A 22,840-nucleotide genomic window follows, 5' to 3' on the forward strand; every position below is an offset into this window, starting at 1 on the left:
GAGAGAGAGAACTATTATCTGTGTGAGAGAGATAGAGAGAGAGAACTATTATCTGTGTGAGAGAGAGAGAGAGAGAGAACTATTATCTGTGTGAGAGAGAGAGAGAGAACTATTATCTGTGTGAGAGAGAGAGAGAGAACTATTATCTGTGTGAGAGAGAGAGACAGAACTATTATCTGTGAGAGAGAGAGATAGAGACAGAACTATTACCTGTGTGAGAGAGAGAGAGACAGAACTATTATCTGTGTGAGAGAGAGAGAGAGACAGAACTATTATCTGTGAGAGAGAGAGAGAGACAGAACTATTATCTGTGTGAGAGAGAGAGAGAGAGAGAGACAGAACTATTATCTGTGAGAGAGAGAGAGAGAGACAGAACTATTATCTGTGTGAGAGAGAGAGAGAGACAGAACTATTATCTGTGTGAGAGAGAGAGAGACAGAACTATTATCTGTGTGTGAGAGAGAGAGACAGAACTATTATCTGTGAGTGAGAGAGAGAGACAGAACTATTATCTGTGAGAGAGAGAGACAGAACTATTATCTGTGAGAGAGAGAGACAGAACTATTATCTGTGAAAGAGAGAGAGAGAGAGAGAGAGAACTATTATCTGTGTGAGAGAGAGAGAGAGAACTATTATCTGTGTGTGAGAGAGAGAGAGAACTATTATCTGTGTGAGAGAGAGAGACAGAACTATTATCTGTGTGTGAGAGAGAGAGACAGAACTATTATCTGTGTGAGAGAGAGAGAGACAGAACTATTATCTGTGTGAGAGAGAGAGAGACAGAACTATTATCTGTGAGAGAGAGAGAGAGACAGAACTATTATCTGTGTGAGAGAGAGAGAGAACTATTATCTGTGTGAGAGAGAGAGACAGAACTATTATCTGTGTGAGAGAGAGAGACAGAACTATTATCTGTGTGAGAGAGAGAGAGACAGAACTATTATCTGTGTGAGAGAGAGAGAGAGAGACAGAACTATTATCTGTGAGAGATAGAGAGAGAGAACTATTTGTGTGAGAGAGAGAGTGACAGAACTATTATCTGTGTGAGAGAGAGAGAGAGAGACAGAATTATTATCTGTGTGAGGGAGAGAGAGAGAGAGAACTATTATCTGTGTGAGAGAGAGAGAGAGAGAGAATTATTATCTGTGTGAGGGAGAGAGAGAGACAGAACTATTATCTGTGTGAGAGAGAGAGACAACTATTATCTGTGTGAGAGAGAGACAGAACTATTATCTGTGTGAGAGAGAGAGAGAACTATTCTCTGTGTGAGAGAGAGACAGAACTATTATCTGTGTGTGAGAGAGAGAGACAGAACTATTATCTGTGAGAGAGAGAGAGACAGAACTATTAACTGTGAGAGAGAGAGAGAGACAGAACTATTAACTGTGAGAGAGAGAGAGAGACAGAACTATTATCTGTGAGAGAGAGAGAGAGACAGAACTATTATCTGTGAGAGAGAGAGAGAGACAGAACTATTATCTGTGAGAGAGAGAGAGAGAGAACTATTATCTGTGAGAGAGAGAGAGACAGAACTATTATCTGTGTGAGAGAGAGAGAGAGACAGAACTATTATCTGTGTGAGAGAGAGAGAGAACTATTATCTGTGTGAGAGAGAGAGAACTATTATCTGTTTGAGAGAGAGAGAGAGAGAACTATTATCTGTTTGAGAGAGAGAGAGACAGAACTATTATCTGAGAGAGAGAGAGAACTATTATCTGAGAGAGAGAGAGAGAGAGAGATAGAACCATTATCTGCGAGAGAGAGAGAGAGAGAGAGAGACAGAACTATTATCTGTGTGAGAGAGATAGAGAGAGAGAACTATTATCTGTGAGAGAGAGAGAGAGAGAACTATTATCTGTGAGAGAGAGAGAGAGAGAGAACTATTATCTGTGTGAGAGAGATAGAGAGAGAGAACTATTATCTGTGTGAGAGAGAGAGAGAGAGAACTATTATCTGTGTGTGAGAGAGAGAGAGAACTATTATCTGTGTGAGAGAGAGAGAGAGAACTATTATCTGTGTGAGAGAGAGAGACAGAACTATTATCTGTGAGAGAGAGAGAGAGAGACAGAACTATTATCTGTGTGAGAGAGAGAGAGACAGAACTATTATCTGTGTGAGAGAGAGAGAGAGAACTATTATCTGTGAGAGAGAGAGAGAGACAGAACTATTATCTGTGTGAGAGAGAGAGAGAACTATTATCTGTGTGAGAGAGAGAGAGAACTATTATCTGTGTGAGAGAGAGAGAGAGAACTATTATCTGTGTGAGAGAGAGAGACAGAACTATTATCTGTGTGAGAGAGAGAGAGACAGAACTATTATCTGTGAGAGAGAGAGAGAGACAGAACTATTATCTGTGTGAGAGAGAGAGAGAGAGAGAGAGAGACAGAACTATTATCTGTGAGAGAGAGAGAGACAGAACTATTATCTGTGTGAGAGAGAGAGAGAGACAGAACTATTATCTGTGAGAGAGAGAGACAACTATTATCTGTGTGAGAGAGAGAGAGACAGAACTATTATCTGTGTGTGAGAGAGAGAGACAGAACTATTATCTGTGAGTGAGAGAGAGAGACAGAACTATTATCTGTGAGAGAGAGAGAGAGAACTATTATCTGTGAGAGAGAGAGAGAGAGAGAGAACTATTATCTGTGTGAGAGAGATAGAGAGAGAGAACTATTATCTGTGTGAGAGAGAGAGAGAGAGAACTATTATCTGTGTGAGAGAGAGAGAGAGAACTATTATCTGTGTGAGAGAGAGAGAGAGAACTATTATCTGTGTGAGAGAGAGAGACAGAACTATTATCTGTGAGAGAGAGAGAGAGAGACAGAACTATTACCTGTGTGAGAGAGAGAGAGACAGAACTATTATCTGTGTGAGAGAGAGAGAGAGACAGAACTATTATCTGTGAGAGAGAGAGAGAGACAGAACTATTATCTGTGTGAGAGAGAGAGAGAGAGAGAGACAGAACTATTATCTGTGAGAGAGAGAGAGAGACAGAACTATTATCTGTGTGAGAGAGAGAGAGAGACAGAACTATTATCTGTGTGAGAGAGAGAGAGACAGAACTATTATCTGTGTGTGAGAGAGAGAGACAGAACTATTATCTGTGAGTGAGAGAGAGAGACAGAACTATTATCTGTGAGAGAGAGAGACAGAACTATTATCTGTGAGAGAGAGAGAGACAGAACTATTATCTGTGAAAGAGAGAGAGAGAGAGAGAGAGAACTATTATTTGTGTGAGAGAGAGAGAGAGAACTATTATCTGTGTGTGAGAGAGAGAGAGAACTATTATCTGTGTGAGAGAGAGAGACAGAACTATTATCTGTGTGTGAGAGAGAGAGACAGAACTATTATCTGTGTGAGAGAGAGAGAGACAGAACTATTATCTGTGAGAGAGAGAGAGAGACAGAACTATTATCTGTGTGAGAGAGAGAGAGAACTATTATCTGTGTGAGAGAGAGAGACAGAACTATTATCTGTGTGAGAGAGAGAGAGACAGAACTATTATCTGTGAGAGAGAGAGAGAGACAGAACTATTATCTGTGTGAGAGAGAGAGAGAACTATTATCTGTGTGAGAGAGAGAGACAGAACTATTATCTGTGTGAGAGAGAGAGACAGAACTATTATCTGTGTGAGAGAGAGAGAGACAGAACTATTATCTGTGTGAGAGAGAGAGAGAGAGACAGAACTATTATCTGTGAGAGAGAGATAGAGAGAGAGAACTATTTGTGTGAGAGAGAGAGTGACAGAACTATTATCTGTGTGAGAGAGAGAGAGAGACAGAATTATTATCTGTGTGAGGGAGAGAGAGAGACAGAACTATTATCTGTGTGAGAGAGAGAGAGAGACAGAACTATTATCTGTGTGAGAGAGAGAGACAGAACTATTATCTGTGTGAGAGAGAGACAGAACTATTATCTGTGTGAGAGAGAGAGAGAGAGATACAGAACTATTCTCTGTGTGAGAGAGAGACAGAACTATTCTCTGTGTGAGAGAGAGACAGAACTATTATCTGTGTGTGAGAGAGAGAGACAGAACTATTATCTGTGAGAGAGAGAGAGACAGAACTATTATCTGTGTGAGAGAGGGAGAGAGAGAGAGAGAGAGAGAGAAAGACAGAACTATTATCTGTGTGAGAGAGATAGAGAGAGAGAACTATTATCTGTGAGAGAGAGAGAGAGAGAACTATTATCTGTGAGAGAGAGAGAGAGAGAGAACTATTATCTGTGTGAGAGAGATAGAGAGAGAGAACTATTATCTGTGTGAGAGAGAGAGAGAGAGAACTATTATCTGTGTGTGAGAGAGAGAGAGAACTATTATCTGTGTGAGAGAGAGAGAGAGAACTATTATCTGTGTGAGAGAGAGAGACAGAACTATTATCTGTGAGAGAGAGAGAGAGAGACAGAACTATTATCTGTGTGAGAGAGAGAGAGACAGAACTATTATCTGTGTGAGAGAGAGAGAGAACTATTATCTGTGAGAGAGAGAGAGAGACAGAACTATTATCTGTGTGAGAGAGAGAGAGAGAGAACTATTATCTGTGTGAGAGAGAGAGAGAGAACTATTATCTGTGTGAGAGAGAGAGAGAACTATTATCTGTGTGAGAGAGAGAGACAGAACTATTATCTGTGTGAGAGAGAGAGAGACAGAACTATTATCTGTGAGAGAGAGAGAGAGACAGAACTATTATCTGTGTGAGAGAGAGAGAGAGAGAGAGAGAGACAGAACTATTATCTGTGAGAGAGAGAGAGACAGAACTATTATCTGTGTGAGAGAGAGAGAGAGACAGAACTATTATCTGTGTGAGAGAGAGAGAGAGACAGAACTATTATCTGTGAGAGAGAGAGACAGAACTATTATCTGTGTGTGAGAGAGAGAGACAGAACTATTATCTGTGAGTGAGAGAGAGAGACAGAACTATTATCTGTGAGAGAGAGAGACAGAACTATTATCTGTGAGAGAGAGAGACAGAACTATTATCTGTGAAAGAGAGAGAGAGAGAGACAGAACTATTATCTGTGAGAGAGAGAGAGAGACAGAACTATTATCTGTGAGAGAGAGAGAGAGACAGAACTATTATCTGTGAGAGAGAGAGAGAGACAGAACTATTATCTGTGAGAGAGAGAGAGAGAGACAGAACTATTATCTGTGAGAGAGAGAGACAGAACTATTATCTGTGTGAGAGAGAGAGAGACAGAACTATTATCTGTGAGAGAGAGAGAGAGACAGAACTATTATCTGTGAGAGAGAGAGAGACAGAACTATTATCTGTGAGAGAGAGAGAGACAGAACTATTATCTGTGAGAGAGAGAGAGAGAGACAGAACTATTATCTGTGAGAGAGAGAGAGAGACAGAACTATTATCTGTGAGAGAGAGAGAGAGACAGAACTATTATCTGTGAGAGAGAGAGAGAGAGACAGAACTATTATCTGTGAGAGAGAGAGAGAGACAGTACTATTATCTGTGAGAGAGAGAGAGAGACAGAACTATTATCTGTGAGAGAGATAGAGAGAGAGAGAGAGAGAGAGAGTGACAGAACTATTATCTGTGAGAGAGATAGAGAGAGAGAGAGAGAGAGAGAGTGACAGAACTATTATCTGTGAGAGAGAGAGAGAGACAGAACTATTAACTTTGTGAGATAGAGAGAGACAGAACTATTTGTGTGAGAGAGAGAGACAGAACTATTATCTGTGTGAGAGAGAGAGACAGAACTATTATCTGTGTGAGGGAGAGAGAGAGAGAGAGAGAGTGACAGAATTATTATCTGTGTGAGAGAGAGAGAGACAGAACTATTATCTGTGTGAGAGAGAGAGAGAGACAGAACTATTATCTGTGTGTGAGAGAGAGACAGAACTATTATCTGTGAGAGAGAGAGAGACAGAACTATTCTCTGTGTGAGAGAGAGAGACAGAACTATTCTCTGTGTGAGAGAGAGAGACAGAACTATTCTCTGTGTGAGAGAGAGAGACAGAACTATTATCTGTGAGAGAGAGAGACAGAACTATTATATGTGAGAGAGAGAGAGAGAGAGAGAGACAGAACTATTATCTGTGAGAGAGATAGAGAGAGAGAACTATTATCTGTGTGAGAGAGATAGAGAGAGAGAACTATTATCTGTGAGAGAGAGAGAGAGAGAACTATTATCTGTGTGAGAGAGGGAGAGAGAGAGAGAGAGAGAGAGAAAGACAGAACTATTATCTGTGAGAGAGATAGAGAGAGAGAACTATTATCTGTGTGAGAGAGATAGAGAGAGAGAACTATTATCTGTGTGAGAGAGAGAGAGAGAACTATTATCTGTGTGAGAGAGAGACAGAACTATTATCTGTGTGAGAGAGAGAGACAGAACTATTATCTGTGTGAGAGACAGAGAGAGACAGAACTATTATCTGTGAGAGAGAGAGAGAGAACTATTATCTGTGTGAGAGAGAGAGAGAGAACTATTATCTGTGTGAGAGAGAGAGAGAGAACTATTATCTGTGTGAGAGAGAGACAGAACTATTATCTGTGTGAGAGAGAGAGACAGAACTATTATCTGTGTGAGAGACAGAGAGAGACAGAACTATTATCTGTGAGAGAGAGAGAGAGAGAGAGAGACAGAACTATTATCTGTGTGAGAGAGAGAGACAGAACTATTATCTGTGTGAGAGAGAGAGAGAGAGAGAGAGAGACAGAACTATTATCTGTGAGAGAGAGATAGAGAGAGAGAACTATTTGTGTGAGAGAGAGAGTGACAGAACTATTATCTGTGTGAGAGAGAGAGAGACAGAATTATTATCTGTGTGAGGGAGAGAGAGAGACAGAATTATTATCTGTGTGAGAGAGAGAGAGACAGAACTATTATGTGTGTGAGAGAGAGAGAGACAGAACTATTATCTGTGTGAGAGAGATAGAGAGAGAGAACTATTATCTGTGAGAGAGAGAGAGAGACAGAACTATTATCTGTGTGAGAGAGAGAGACAGAACTATTATCTGTGTGAGAGAGAGAGAGACAGAACTATTATCTGTGTGAGAGAGAGAGAAACAGAACTATTATCTGTGTGAGAGAGAGAGAGAGAGACAACTATTATCTGTGTGAGAGAGAGAGAGACAGAACTATTATCTGTGAGAGAGAGAGAGAGAGACAGAACTATTATCTTTGAGAGAGAGAGAGACAGAACTATTAACTGTGTGTGAGAGAGAGACAGAACTATTATCTGTGTGAGAGGGAGAGAGAGAGAGAGAGAGTGACAGAACTATTATCTGTGTGAGAGAGAGAGAGAGAGAGAGAGAGACAGAACTATTATCTGTGAGAGAGAGATAGAGAGAGAGAACTATTTGTGTGAGAGAGAGAGTGACAGAACTATTATCTGTGTGAGAGAGAGAGAGACAGAATTATTATCTGTGTGAGGGAGAGAGAGAGACAGAATTATTATCTGTGTGAGGGAGAGAGAGAGACAGAACTATTATCTGTGTGAGAGAGAGAGACAGAACTATTATCTGTGTGAGAGAGAGACAGAACTATTATCTGTGTGAGAGAGAGAGAGAGACAACTATTATCTGTGTGAGAGAGAGAGAGAGAGACAACTATTATCTGTGTGTGAGAGAGAGAGACAGAACTATTATCTGTGAGAGAGAGAGAGAGAGAGACAGAACTATTATCTTTGAGATAGAGAGAGACAGAACTATTAACTGTGTGTGAGAGAGAGACAGAACTATTATCTGTGTGAGAGGGAGAGAGAGAGAGAGAGAGAGAGAGAGTGACAGAACTATTATCTGAGAGAGAGAGAGAGAGAGAGACAGAACTATTAACTTTGTGAGAGAGAGAGACAGAACTATTTGTGTGAGAGAGAGAGACAGAACTATTATCTGTGTGTGAGAGAGAGACAGAACTATTATCTGTGTGAGAGGGAGAGAGAGAGAGACAGAACTATTATCTGTGAGAGAGAGAGAGAGACAGAACTATTTGTGTGAGAGAGAGAGAGACAGAACTATTATCTGTGTGAGGGAGAGAGAGAGAGAGAGAGAGTGACAGAATTATTATCTGTGTGAGAGAGAGAGAGAGACAGAACTATTCTCTGTGTGAGAGAGAGAGACAGAACTATTATCTGTGTGAGAGAGAGAGACAGAACTATTATCTGTGAGAGAGAGAGAGAGAGAGAGAGAGACAGAACTATTATCTGTGAGAGAGATAGAGAGAGAGAACTATTATCTGTGTGAGAGAGATAGAGAGAGAGAACTATTATCTGTGAGAGAGAGAGAGACAGAACTATTATCTGTGTGAGAGAGAGAGAGACAGAACTATTATCTGTGTGAGAGAGAGAGAGACAGAACTATTATCTGTGTGAGAGAGAGAGAGACAGAACTATTATCTGTGTGAGAGAGAGAGAGACAGAACTATTATCTGTGTGAGAGAGAGACAGAACTATTATCTGTGTGAGAGAGAGAGAGACAGAACTATTATCTGTGTGAGAGAGAGAGAAACAGAACTATTATCTGTGTGAGAGAGAGAGAGAGACAGAACTATTATCTGTGAGAGAGAGAGAGACAGAACTATTATCTGTGAGAGAGAGAGAGACAGAACTATTATCTGTGTGTGAGAGAGAGAGAGAGAGAGAGAGAGAGAGAGAGACAGAACTATTATCTGTGAGAGAGAGAGAGAGAGACAGAACTATTATCTGTGAGAGAGAGAGAGAGAGAGAGACAGAACTATTATCTGTGTGAGAGAGAGAGAGACAGAACTATTATCTGTGTGAGAGAGAGAGAGAGACAGAACTATTATCTGTGTGAGAGAGAGAGACAGAACTATTATCTGTGTGAGAGAGAGAGAGAGAGAGAGAGACAGAACTATTATCTGTGTGAGAGAGAGAGAGAGACAGAACTATTATCTGTGTGAGAGAGAGAGAGAGACAGAACTATTATCTGTGTGAGAGAGAGAGAGACAGAACTATTTGTGTGAGAGAGAGAGTGACAGAATTATTATCTGTGTGAGAGAGAGAGAGAGAGAACTATTATCTGTGTGAGAGGGAGAGAGAGAGAGAGAGAGAGTGACAGAATTATTATCTGTGTGTGAGAGAGAGAGTGACAGAATTATTATCTATGTGAGAGAGAGAGAGAGACAGAACTATTATCTGTGTGAGAGGGAGAGAGAGAGAGAGAGAGAGAGAGAGAGAGACAGAACTATTATCTGTGTGAGAGAGAGAGAGAGACAGAACTATTATCTGTGTGAGAGAGAGAGAGACAGAACTTTTATCTGTGTGAGAGAGAGAGAGACAGAACTATTATCTGTGTGTGAGAGAGAGACAGAACTATTATCTGTGAGAGAGAGAGAGAGAGAGAGACAGAACTATTATCTGTGAGAGAGAGAGAGACAGAACTATTATCTGTGAGATAGAGAGAGACAGAACTATTTGTGTGAGAGAGAGAGACAGAACTATTATCTGTGTGAGAGAGAGAGACAGAACTATTATCTGTGTGAGGGAGAGAGAGACAGAGAGAGTGACAGAATTATTATCTGTGTGAGAGAGAGAGAGACAGAACTATTATCTGTGTGAGAGAGAGAGAGAGAGAACTATTATCTGTGTGTGAGAGAGAGACAGAACTATTATCTGTGAGAGAGAGAGAGACAGAACTATTCTCTGTGTGAGAGAGAGAGACAGAACTATTCTCTGTGTGAGAGAGAGAGACAGAACTATTCTCTGTGTGAGAGAGAGAGACAGAACTATTATCTGTGAGAGAGAGAGACAGAACTATTATATGTGAGAGAGAGAGAGAAAGACAGAACTATTATCTGTGAGAGAGAGAGAGAGAGAGAGAGAGACAGAACTATTATCTGTGAGAGAGATAGAGAGAGAGAACTATTATCTGTGTGAGAGAGATAGAGAGAGAGAACTATTATCTGTGTGAGAGAGAGAGACAGAACTATTATCTGTGAGAGAGAGAGACAGAACTATTATATGTGAGAGAGAGAGAGAAAGACAGAACTATTATCTGTGAGAGAGAGAGAGAGAGAGAGAGACAGAACTATTATCTGTGAGAGAGATAGAGAGAGAGAACTATTATCTGTGTGAGAGAGATAGAGAGAGAGAACTATTATCTGTGAGAGAGAGAGAGAGAGAACTATTATCTGTGTGAGAGAGGGAGAGAGAGAGAGAGAGAGAGAGAAAGACAGAACTATTATCTGTGAGAGAGATAGAGAGAGAGAACTATTATCTGTGTGAGAGAGATAGAGAGAGAGAACTATTATCTGTGAGAGAGAGAGAGAGAACTATTATCTGTGTGAGAGAGAGACAGAACTATTATCTGTGTGAGAGAGAGAGACAGAACTATTATCTGTGTGAGAGACAGAGAGAGACAGAACTATTATCTGTGAGAGAGAGAGAGAGAGAGAGACAGAACTATTATCTGTGTGAGAGAGAGAGACAGAACTATTATCTGTGTGAGAGAGAGAGAGAGAGAGAGACAGAACTATTATCTGTGAGAGAGAGATAGAGAGAGAGAACTATTTGTGTGAGAGAGAGAGTGACAGAACTATTATCTGTGTGAGGGAGAGAGAGAGACAGAATTATTATCTGTGTGAGGGAGAGAGAGAGACAGAATTATTATCTGTGTGAGAGAGAGAGACAGAATTATTATCTGTGTGAGAGAGAGAGAGACAGAACTATTGTGTGTGAGAGAGAGAGAGACAGAACTATTATCTGTGTGAGAGAGATAGAGAGAGAGAACTATTATCTGTGAGAGAGAGAGAGAGACAGAACTATTATCTGTGTGAGAGAGAGAGACAGAACTATTATCTGTGTGAGAGAGAGACAGAACTATTATCTGTGTGAGAGAGAGAGAGACAGAACTATTATCTGTGTGAGAGAGAGAGAGACAGAACTATTATCTGTGTGAGAGAGAGAGAGACAGAACTATTATCTGTGTGAGAGAGAGAGAGAGAGAACTATTATCTTTGAGAGAGAGAGAGACAGAACTATTAACTGTGTGTGAGAGAGAGACAGAACTATTATCTGTGTGAGAGGGAGAGAGAGAGAGAGAGAGAGAGTGACAGAACTATTATCTGTGTGAGAGAGAGAGAGAGAGAGAGAGACAGAACTATTATCTGTGAGAGAGAGATAGAGAGAGAGAACTATTTGTGTGAGAGAGAGAGTGACAGAACTATTATCTGTGTGAGAGAGAGAGACAGAACTATTATCTGTGTGAGGGAGAGAGAGAGACAGAATTATTATCTGTGTGAGGGAGAGAGAGAGACAGAACTATTATCTGTGTGAGAGAGAGACAGAACTATTATCTGTGTGAGAGAGAGAGAGAGAGAGAGAGACAACTATTATCTGTGTGTGAGAGAGAGAGACAGAACTATTATCTGTGAGAGAGAGAGAGAGAGACAGAACTATTATCTTTGAGAGAGAGAGAGACAGAACTATTAACTGTGTGTGAGAGAGAGACAGAACTATTATCTGTGTGAGAGGGAGAGAGAGAGAGAGAGAGAGAGAGAGTGACAGAACTATTATCTGAGAGAGAGAGAGAGAGAGAGACAGAACTATTAACTTTGTGAGAGAGAGAGACAGAACTATTTGTGTGAGAGAGAGAGACAGAACTATTATCTGTGTGTGAGAGAGAGACAGAACTATTATCTGTGTGAGAGGGAGAGAGAGAGAGAGAGAGTGACAGAACTATTATCTGTGAGAGAGAGAGAGAGACAGAACTATTAACTTTGTGAGAGAGAGAGAGACAGAACTATTTGTGTGAGAGAGAGAGAGACAGAACTATTATCTGTGTGAGAGAGAGAGACAGAACTATTATCTGTGTGAGGGAGAGAGAGAGAGAGAGAGAGTGACAGAATTATTATCTGTGTGAGAGAGAGAGAGAGACAGAACTATTCTCTGTGTGAGAGAGAGAGACAGAACTATTATCTGTGAGAGAGAGAGAGACAGAACTATTATATGTGAGAGAGAGAGAGAAAGACAGAACTATTATCTGTGAGAGAGAGAGAGAGAGAGAGAGAGACAGAACTATTATCTGTGAGAGAGATAGAGAGAGAGAACTATTATCTGTGTGAGAGAGATAGAGAGAGAGAACTATTATCTGTGAGAGAGAGAGAGAGACAGAACTATTATCTGTGTGAGAGAGAGAGAGACAGAACTATTATCTGTGTGAGAGAGAGAGAGACAGAACTATTATCTGTGTGAGAGAGAGAGACAGAACTATTATCTGTGTGAGAGAGAGAGAGACAGAACTATTATCTGTGTGAGAGAGAGAGAGACAGAACTATTATCTGTGTGAGAGAGAGAGAGAGAGACAGAACTATTATCTGTGTGAGAGAGAGAGAGACAGAACTATTATCTGTGTGAGAGAGAGAGAGACAGAACTATTATCTGTGTGAGAGAGAGAGAAACAGAACTATTATCTGTGTGAGAGAGAGAGAAACAGAACTATTATCTGTGTGAGAGAGAGAGAGAGACAGAACTATTATCTGTGAGAGAGAGAGAGACAGAACTATTATCTGTGAGAGAGAGAGAGACAGAACTATTATCTGTGTGTGAGAGAGAGAGAGAGAGAGAGAGAGAGAGAGAGAGTGACAGAACTATTATCTGTGAGAGAGAGAGAGAGAGACAGAACTATTATCTGTGAGAGAGAGAGAGAGAGAGAGACAGAACTATTATCTGTGTGAGAGAGAGAGAGACAGAACTATTATCTGTGTGAGAGAGAGAGAGAGACAGAACTATTATCTGTGTGAGAGAGAGAGACAGAACTATTATCTGTGTGAGAGAGAGAGAGAGAGAGAGAGACAGAACTATTATCTGTGTGAGAGAGAGAGAGAGACAGAACTATTATCTGTGTGAGAGAGAGAGAGAGACAGAACTATTATCTGTGTGAGAGAGAGAGAGACAGAACTATTTGTGTGAGAGAGAGAGTGACAGAACTATTATCTGTGTGAGAGAGAGAGAGACAGAATTATTATCTGTGTGAGAGAGAGAGAGAGAGACAGAACTATTATCTGTGTGAGAGAGAGTGAGAGACAGAACTATTATCTGTGTGAGAGAGAGAGAGAGACAGAACTATTATCTGTGTGAGAGAGAGAGAGACAGAACTATTATCTGTGTGAGAGGGAGAGAGAGAGAGAGAGAGAGTGACAGAATTATTATCTATGTGAGAGAGAGAGAGAGACAGAACTATTATCTGTGTGAGAGAGAGAGACAGAACTATTATCTGTGTGTGAGAGAGAGACAGAACTATTATCTGTGTGAGAGGGAGAGAGAGAGAGAGAGAGAGAGAGTGACAGAACTATTATCTGTGAGAGAGAGAGAGAGAGAGACAGAACTATTATCTGTGTGAGAGAGAGAGAGATACAGAACTATTCTCTGTGTGAGAGACAGAGACAGAACTATTCTCTGTGTGAGAGAGAGAGACAGAACTATTATCTGTGTGTGAGAGAGAGAGAGAGAGAGAGACAGAACTATTATCTGTGTGAGGGAGAGAGAGAGACAGAATTATTATCTGTGTGAGGGAGAGAGAGAGACAGAACTATTATCTGTGTGAGAGAGAGAGAGAGACAGAACTATTATCTGTGTGAGAGAGAGAGAGAGACAGAACTATTATCTGTGTGAGAGAGAGAGAGAGACAGAACTATTATCTGTGTGAGAGAGAGAGAGAGACAGAACTATTATCTGTGTGAGAGAGAGAGAGACAGAACTATTATCTGTGTGAGAGGGAGAGAGAGAGAGAGAGAGAGTGACAGAATTATTATCTGTGTGTGAGAGAGAGAGTGACAGAATTATTATCTATGTGAGAGAGAGAGAGAGACAGAACTATTATCTGTGTGAGAGGGAGAGAGAGAGAGAGAGAGAGAGAGAGAGAGAGACAGAACTATTATCTGTGTGAGAGAGAGAGAGAGACAGAACTATTATCTGTGTGAGAGAGAGAGAGACAGAACTTTTATCTGTGTGAGAGAGAGAGAGACAGAACTATTATCTGTGTGTGAGAGAGAGACAGAACTATTATCTGTGAGAGAGAGAGAGAGAGACAGAACTATTATCTGTGAGAGAGAGAGAGACAGAACTATTATCTGTGAGAGAGAGAGAGACAGAACTATTATCTGTGTGAGAGGGAGAGAGAGAGAGAGAGAGAGAGAGAGACAGAACTATTATCTGTGTGAGAGAGAGAGAGACAGAACTATTATCTGTGTGAGAGAGAGAGAGAGACAGAACTATTATCTGTGTGAGAGAGAGAGACAGAACTATTATCTGTGTGAGAGAGAGAGAGACAGAACTATTATCTGTGTGAGAGAGAGAGAGAGAGACAGAACTATTATCTGTGTGAGAGAGAGAGAGATACAGAACTATTCTCTGTGTGAGAGACAGAGACAGAACTATTCTCTGTGTGAGAGAGAGAGACAGAACTATTATCTGTGTGAGAGAGAGAGAGAGACAGAACTATTATCTGTGTGAGAGAGAGAGAGAGACAGAACTATTATCTGTGTGAGAGAGAGTGAGAGACAGAACTATTATCTGTGTGAGAGAGAGAGAGACAGAACTATTATCTGTGTGTGAGAGAGAGAGAGAGAGAGAGAGAGAGACAGAACTATTATCTGTGAGAGAGAGAGAGACAGAACTATTATCTGTGAGAGAGAGAGAGACAGAACTATTATCTGTGTGAGAGAGAGAGAGACAGAACTATTATCTGTGTGAGAGAGAGAGAGACAGAACTATTTGTGTGAGAGAGAGAGTGACAGAACTATTATCTGTGTGAGAGAGAGAGAGACAGAATTATTATCTGTGTGAGAGAGAGAGAGAGAGACAGAACTATTATCTGTGTGAGAGAGAGAGACAGAACTATTATCTGTGTGAGAGAGAGAGAGAGACAGAACTATTATCTGTGTGAGAGAGAGAGAGAGACAGAACTATTATCTGTGTGAGAGAGAGTGAGAGACAGAACTATTATCTGTGTGAGAGAGAGAGAGAGACAGAACTATTATCTGTGTGTGAGAGAGAGAGAGAGAGAGAGACAGAACTATTATCTGTGAGAGAGAGAGAGACAGAACTATTATCTGTGAGAGAGAGAGAGACAGAACTATTATCTGTGTGAGAGAGAGAGAGAGACAGAACTATTATCTGTGTGAGAGAGAGAGAGACAGAACTATTTGTGTGAGAGAGAGAGTGACAGAACTATTATCTGTGTGAGAGAGAGAGACAGAATTATTATCTGTGTGAGGGAGAGAGAGAGACAGAATTATTATCTGTGTGAGAGAGAGAGAGAGACAGAACTATTATCTGTGTGAGAGAGAGAGAGAGACAGAACTATTATCTGTGTGAGAGAGAGAGAGAGACAGAACTATTATCTGTGTGAGAGAGAGTGAGAGACAGAACTATTATCTGTGTGAGAGAGAGAGACAGAACTATTATCTGTGTGAGAGAGAGAGAGAGACAGAACTATTATCTGTGTGAGAGAGAGAGAGACAGAACTATTATCTGTGTGAGAGGGAGAGAGAGAGAGAGAGAGAGAGAGAGAGAGACAGAACTATTATCTGTGTGAGAGAGAGAGAGAGACAGAACTATTATCTGTGTGAGAGAGAGAGAGAGACAGAACTATTATCTGTGTGAGAGAGAGAGAGACAGAACTTTTATCTGTGTGAGAGAGAGAGAGACAGAACTATTATCTGTGTGTGAGAGAGAGACAGAACTATTATCTGTGTGAGAGGGAGAGAGAGAGAGAGAGAGAGAGAGAGTGACAGAACTATTATCTGTGAGAGAGAGAGAGAGAGAGACAGAACTATTATCTGTGTGAGAGAGAGAGAGAGAGACAGAACTATTATCTGTGTGAGAGAGAGAGACAGAACTATTATCTGTGTGAGAGAGAGAGACAGAACTATTATCTGTGTGAGAGAGAGAGACAGAACTATTGTCTGTGTGAGAGAGAGAGAGATACAGAACTATTCTCTGTGTGAGAGAGAGAGACAGAACTATTATCTGTGTGAGAGAGAGAGACAGAACTATTATCTGTGTGAGAGAGAGAGACAGAACTATTATCTGTGTGAGAGAGAGAGAGAGACAGAACTATTATCTGTGTGAGAGAGAGAGAGAGACAGAACTATTATCTGTGTGAGAGAGAGAGAGAGACAGAACTATTATCTGTGTGAGAGAGAGAGAGAGACAGAACTATTATCTGTGTGAGAGAGAGAGAGACAGAACTATTTGTGTGAGAGAGAGAGTGACAGAACTATTATCTGTGTGAGAGAGAGAGACAGAATTATTATCTGTGTGAGGGAGAGAGAGAGACAGAATTATTATCTGTGTGAGAGAGAGAGAGAGACAGAACTATTATCTGTGTGAGAGAGAGAGAGAGACAGAACTATTATCTGTGTGAGAGAGAGAGAGAGACAGAACTATTATCTGTGTGAGAGAGAGTGAGAGACAGAACTATTATCTGTGTGAGAGAGAGAGACAGAACTATTATCTGTGTGAGAGAGAGAGAGAGACAGAACTATTATCTGTGTGAGAGGGAGAGAGAGAGAGAGAGAGAGAGAGAGAGAGACAGAACTATTATCTGTGTGAGAGAGAGAGAGAGACAGAACTATTATCTGTGTGAGAGAGAGAGAGAGACAGAACTATTATCTGTGTGAGAGAGAGAGAGACAGAACTTTTATCTGTGTGAGAGAGAGAGAGACAGAACTATTATCTGTGTGTGAGAGAGAGACAGAACTATTATCTGTGAGAGAGAGAGAGAGAGAGACAGAACTATTATCTGTGAGAGAGAGAGAGACAGAACTATTATCTGTGTGAGAGGGAGAGAGAGAGAGAGAGAGAGAGAGAGTGACAGAACTATTATCTGTGAGAGAGAGAGAGAGAGAGAGACAGAACTATTATCTGTGTGAGAGAGAGAGAGAGAGAGAGACAGAACTATTATCTGTGTGAGAGAGAGAGAGAGAGACAGAACTATTATCTGTGTGAGAGAGAGAGAGAGACAGAACTATTATCTGTGTGAGAGAGAGAGACAGAACTATTATCTGTGTGAGAGAGAGAGACAGAACTATTATCTGTGTGAGAGAGAGAGAGATACAGAACTATTCTCTGTGTGAGAGACAGAGACAGAACTATTCTCTGTGTGAGAGAGAGAGACAGAACTATTATCTGTGTGTGAGAGAGAGAGAGAGAGAGACAGAACTATTATCTGTGTGAGAGAGAGAGAGAGACAGAACTATTATCTGTGTGAGAGAGAGAGAGAGACAGAACTATTATCTGTGTGAGAGAGAGAGACAGAACTATTTGTGTGAGAGAGAGAGTGACAGAACTATTATCTGTGTGAGAGAGAGAGAGACAGAATTATTATCTGTGTGAGGGAGAGAGAGAGACAGAATTATTATCTGTGTGAGAGAGAGAGAGAGACAGAACTATTATCTGTGTGAGAGAGAGAGAGAGACAGAACTATTATCTGTGTGAGAGAGAGAGAGAGACAGAACTATTATCTGTGTGAGAGAGAGTGAAAGACAGAACTATTATCTGTGTGAGAGAGAGAGAGAGACAGAACTATTATCTGTGTGAGAGAGAGAGAGAGACAGAACTATTATCTGTGTGTGAGAGAGAGAGACAGAACTATTATCTGTGTGAGAGAGAGTGAGAGACAGAACTATTATCTGTGTGAGAGAGAGAGAGAGACAGAATTATTATCTGTGTGAGAGAGAGAGAGTGACAGAATTATTATCTATGTGAGAGAGAGAGAGAGACAGAACTATTATCTGTGTGAGAGGGAGAGAGAGAGAGAGAGAGAGAGAGAGAGAGAGAGACAGAACTATTATCTGTGTGAGAGAGAGAGAGAGACAGAACTATTATCTGTGTGAGAGAGAGAGAGAGACAGAACTATTATCTGTGTGAGAGAGGGAGAGAGAGAGAGAGAGAGAGAAAGACAGAACTATTATCTGTGTGTGAGAGAGAGAGAGAACTATTATCTGTGAGAGAGAGAGAGACAGAACTATTATCTGTGTGAGAGAGAGACAGAACTATTATCTGTGTGAGAGAGAGAGAGACAGAACTATTATCTGTGTGAGAGAGAGAGAGACAGAACTATTATCTGTGTGAGAGAGAGAGAGACAGAACTATTATCTGTGTGAGAGAGAGAGAGACAGAACTATTATCTGTGTGAGAGAGAGAGAGACAGAACTATTATCTGTGAGAGAGAGAGAGACAGAACTATTATCTGTGTGAGAGAGAGAGACAGAACTATTATCTGTGTGAGAGAGAGAGAGACAGAACTATTATCTGTGTGAGAGAGAGACAGAACTATTATCTGTATGAGAGAGAGAGAGAGACAGAACTATTATCTGTGTGTGAGAGAGAGAGACAGAACTATTATCTGTGTGAGAGGGAGAGAGAGAGAGAGAGAGAGAGTGACAGAATTATTATCTGTGTGAGAGAGAGAGAGAGACAGAACTATTATCTGTGTGTGAGAGAGAGAGAGACAGAACTATTATCTGTGTGAGAGAGAGAGAGACAGAACTATTATCTGTGTGAGAGAGAGAGAGAGACAGAACTATTATCTGTGTGAGAGAGGGAGAGAGAGAGAGAGAGAGAGAGAGAGAGAGAGAGAAAGACAGAACTATTATCTGTGTGTGAGAGAGAGAGAGAACTATTATCTGTGAGAGAGAGAGAGACAGAACTATTATCTGTGTGAGAGAGAGAGAGACAGAACTATTATCTGTGTGAGAGAGAGAGAGACAGAACTATTATCTGTGTGTGAGAGAGAGAGACAGAACTATTATCTGTGTGAGAGAGAGAGAGACAGAACTATTATCTGTGTGAGAGAGAGAGAGACAGAACTATTATCTGTGTGAGAGAGAGACAGAACTATTATCTGTATGAGAGAGAGAGAGAGAGAGAGACAGAACTATTATCTGTGTGAGAGAGAGAGACAGAACTATTATCTGTGAGAGAGAGAGAGAGAGAGACAGAACTATTATCTGTGAGAGAGAGAGAGACAGAACTATTATCTGTGTGTGAGAGAGAGACAGAACTATTATCTGTGTGAGAGAGAGAGACAGAACTATTATCTGTGTGAGAGAGAGAGAGACAGAACTATTTGTGTGAGAGAGAGAGAGAGAGAGACAGAACTATTAACTTTGTGAGAGAGAGAGAGAGACAGAACTATTTGTGTGAGAGAGAGAGACAGAATTATTATCTGTGTGAGAGAGAGATAGAGACAGAACTATTATCTGTGTGAGAGAGAGAGAGAGACAGAACTATTCTCTGTGTGAGAGAGAGAGACAGAACTATTATCTGTGAGAGAGAGAGACAGAACTATTATCTGTGAGAGAGAGAGACAGAACTATTATCTGTGAGAGAGAGAGAGAGAGACAGAACTATCATCTGTGAGAGAGAGAGAGAGAGACAGAACTATTATCTGTGAGAGAGATAGAGAGAGAGAACTATTATCTGTGTGAGAGAGATAGAGAGAGAGAACTATTATCTGTGAGAGAGAGAGAGAGAGAACTATTATCTGTGTGAGAGAGGGAGAGAGAGAGAGAGAGAGAGAAAGACAGAACTATTATCTGTGAGAGAGATAGAGAGAGAGAACTATTATCTGTGTGAGAGAGAGAGAGAGAACTATTATCTGTGTGAGAGAGAGAGAGAGAACTATTATCTGTGTGAGAGAGAGAGAGAGACAGAACTATTATCTGTGAGAGAGAGAGAGAGACAGAACTATTATCTGTGTGAGAGAGAGAGAGACAGAACTATTATCTGTGTGAGAGAGAGAGAGACAGAACTATTATCTGTGAGAGAGAGAGAGAGAGACAGAACTATTATCTGTGTGAGAGAGAGAGAGAGAGAGAGAGACAGAACTATTTTCTGTGAGAGAGAGAGAGAGAGACAGAACTATTATCTGTGTGAGAGAGAGAGAGAGACAGAACTATTATCTGTGTGTGAGAGAGAGAGACAACTATTATCTGTGTGAGAGAGAGAGAGACAACTATTATCTGTGTGAGAGAGAGAGAGACAGAACTATTATCTGTGTGAGAGAGAGAGACAGAACTATTATCTGTGAGAGAGAGAGAGACAGAACTATTATCTGTGAGAGAGAGAGAGACAGAACTATTATCTGTGAGAGAGAGAGAGAGACAGAACTATTATCTGTGAGAGAGAGAGAGAGACAGAACTATTATCTGTGAGAGAGAGAGAGAGAGACAGAACTATTATCTGTGAGAGAGAGAGAGAGACAGAACTATTATCTGTGAGAGAGAGAGAGAGACAGAACTATTATCTGTGAGAGAGAGAGAGAGACAGAACTATTATCTGTGAGAGAGAGAGAGAGAGACAGAACTGTTATCTGTGAGAGAGGGAGAGAGAGACAGAACTATTATCTGTGTGAGAGAGAGAGAGAGAGAGAGAGAGAGAGAGAGAAAGACAGAACTATTATCTGTGAGAGAGATAGAGAGAGAGAACTATTATCTGTGTGAGAGATAGAGAGAGAGAACTATTATCTGTGAGAGAGAGAGAGAGAACTATTATCTGTGAGAGAGAGAGAGAACTATTATCTGTGTGAGAGAGAGAGAGAGAACTATTATCTGTGAGAGAGAGAGACAGAACTATTATCTGTGTGAGAGAGAGACAGAACTATTATCTGTGTGAGAGAGAGAGAGAGAGAGAGAGAGATACAGAACTATTCTCTGTGTGAGAGAGAGAGACAGAACTATTCTCTGTGTGAGAGAGAGAGACAGAACTATTATCTGTGTGTGAGAGAGAGAGAGAGAGAGACAGAACTATTATCTGTGTGAGAGAGAGAGAGAGACAGAACTATTATCTGTGTGAGAGAGAGAGAGAGAGAGAGAGAGAGAGTGACAGAATTATTATCTGTGTGAGAGAGAGAGAGTGACAGAACTATTATCTGTGTGAGAGGGAGAGAGAGAGAGAGAGAGAGAGACAGAACTATTATCTGTGTGAGAGAGAGAGAGACAGAACTATTATCTGTGTGAGAGAGAGAGAGAAACAGAACTATTATCTGTGTGAGAGAGGGAGAGAGAGAGAGAGAGAGAGAGAGAAAGACAGAACTATTATCTGTGTGAGAGAGAGATAGAACTATTATCTGTGTGAGAGAGAGAGACAGAACTATTATCTGTGAGAGAGAGAGAGACAGAACTATTATCTGTGTGTGAGAGAGAGAGACAGAACTATTATCTGTGTGAGAGAGAGAGAGAGAGAGACAGAACTATTCTCTGTGTGAGAGAGAGTGACAGAATTATTATCTGTGTGAGAGAGAGAGAGTGACAGAATTATTATCTATGTGAGAGAGAGAGAGACAGAACTATTATCTGTGTGAGAGGGAGAGAGAGAGAGAGAGAGAGAGAGAGAGAGAGAGAGAGAGACAGAACTATTATCTGTGTGAGAGAGAGAGAGAGACAGAACTATTATCTGTGTGAGAGAGAGAGAGAGACAGAACTATTATCTGTGTGAGAGAGGGAGAGAGAGAGAGAGAGAGAGAGAAAGACAGAACTATTATCTGTGTGTGAGAGAGAGAGAGAACTATTATCTGTGAGAGAGAGAGAGACAGAACTATTATCTGTGTGAGAGAGAGACAGAACTATTATCTGTGTGAGAGAGAGAGAGACAGAACTATTATCTGTGTGAGAGAGAGAGAGACAGAACTATTATCTGTGTGAGAGAGAGAGAGACAGAACTATTATCTGTGTGAGAGAGAGAGAGACAGAACTATTATCTGTGTGAGAGAGAGAGAGACAGAACTATTATCTGTGTGAGAGAGAGACAGAACTATTATCTGTATGAGAGAGAGAGAGAGAGACAGAACTATTATCTGTGTGTGAGAGAGAGAGACAGAACTATTATCTGTGAGAGAGAGAGAGAGAGAGACAGAACTATTATCTGTGTGAGAGAGAGTGAGAGACAGAACTATTATCTGTGTGAGAGAGAGAGAGAGACAGAACTATTATCTGTGTGAGAGAGAGAGAGAGACAGAACTATTATCTGTGTGTGAGAGAGAGAGACAGAACTATTATCTGTGTGAGAGAGAGTGAGAGACAGAACTATTATCTGTGTGAGAGAGAGAGAGAGACAGAATTATTATCTGTGTGAGAGAGAGAGAGTGACAGAATTATTATCTATGTGAGAGAGAGAGAGAGACAGAACTATTATCTGTGTGAGAGGGAGAGAGACAGAACTATTATCTGTGTGTGAGAGAGAGACAGAACTATTATCTGTGTGAGAGGGAGAGAGAGAGAGAGAGAGAGAGAGAGTGACAGAACTATTATCTGTGAGAGAGAGAGAGAGAGAGACAGAACTATTATCTGTGTGAGAGAGAGAGAGAGAGACAGAACTATTATCTGTGTGAGAGAGAGAGACAGAACTATTATCTGTGTGAGAGAGAGAGACAGAACTATTATCTGTGTGAGAGAGAGAGACAGAACTATTGTCTGTGTGAGAGAGAGAGAGATACAGAACTATTCTCTGTGTGAGAGAGAGAGACAGAACTATTATCTGTGTGAGAGAGAGAGACAGAACTATTATCTGTGTGAGAGAGAGAGACAGAACTATTATCTGTGTGAGAGAGAGAGAGAGACAGAACTATTATCTGTGTGAGAGAGAGAGAGAGACAGAACTATTATCTGTGTGAGAGAGAGAGAGAGACAGAACTATTATCTGTGTGAGAGAGAGAGAGAGACAGAACTATTATCTGTGTGAGAGAGAGAGAGACAGAACTATTTGTGTGAGAGAGAGAGTGACAGAACTATTATCTGTGTGAGAGAGAGAGAGAGACAGAACTATTATCTGTGTGAGAGAGAGAGAGAGACAGAACTATTATCTGTGTGAGAGAGAGTGAGAGACAGAACTATTATCTGTGTGAGAGAGAGAGACAGAACTATTATC

The 22,840-nt window shown here is 40.8% G+C and overlaps 3 protein-coding genes across 6 annotated transcripts in view; 2 read left to right on the forward strand and 1 right to left on the reverse strand.

Annotated features, from left to right (window-relative positions):
* LOC118241310 (uncharacterized) overlaps positions 1-22,840 on the reverse strand; it is a 451,150-nt gene that overhangs the window by 186,843 nt on the left and 241,467 nt on the right. The window lies entirely within an intron of this gene.
* The window catches only part of LOC118241348 (uncharacterized), a 114,424-nt gene that overhangs the window by 74,806 nt on the left and 16,778 nt on the right, over positions 1-22,840 (forward strand). The gene's annotated exons all lie outside the window — the stretch shown is intronic.
* Positions 1-22,840, forward strand: part of LOC118241328 (NACHT, LRR and PYD domains-containing protein 3-like) — a 235,683-nt gene that overhangs the window by 59,382 nt on the left and 153,461 nt on the right. The gene's annotated exons all lie outside the window — the stretch shown is intronic.

The sequence above is a fragment of the Electrophorus electricus genome, chromosome 1, assembly GCF_041902795.1.
Source record: "Electrophorus electricus isolate QZ-2024a chromosome 1, ASM4190279v1, whole genome shotgun sequence".
Lineage (NCBI taxonomy): Eukaryota > Metazoa > Chordata > Actinopteri > Gymnotiformes > Gymnotidae > Electrophorus > Electrophorus electricus.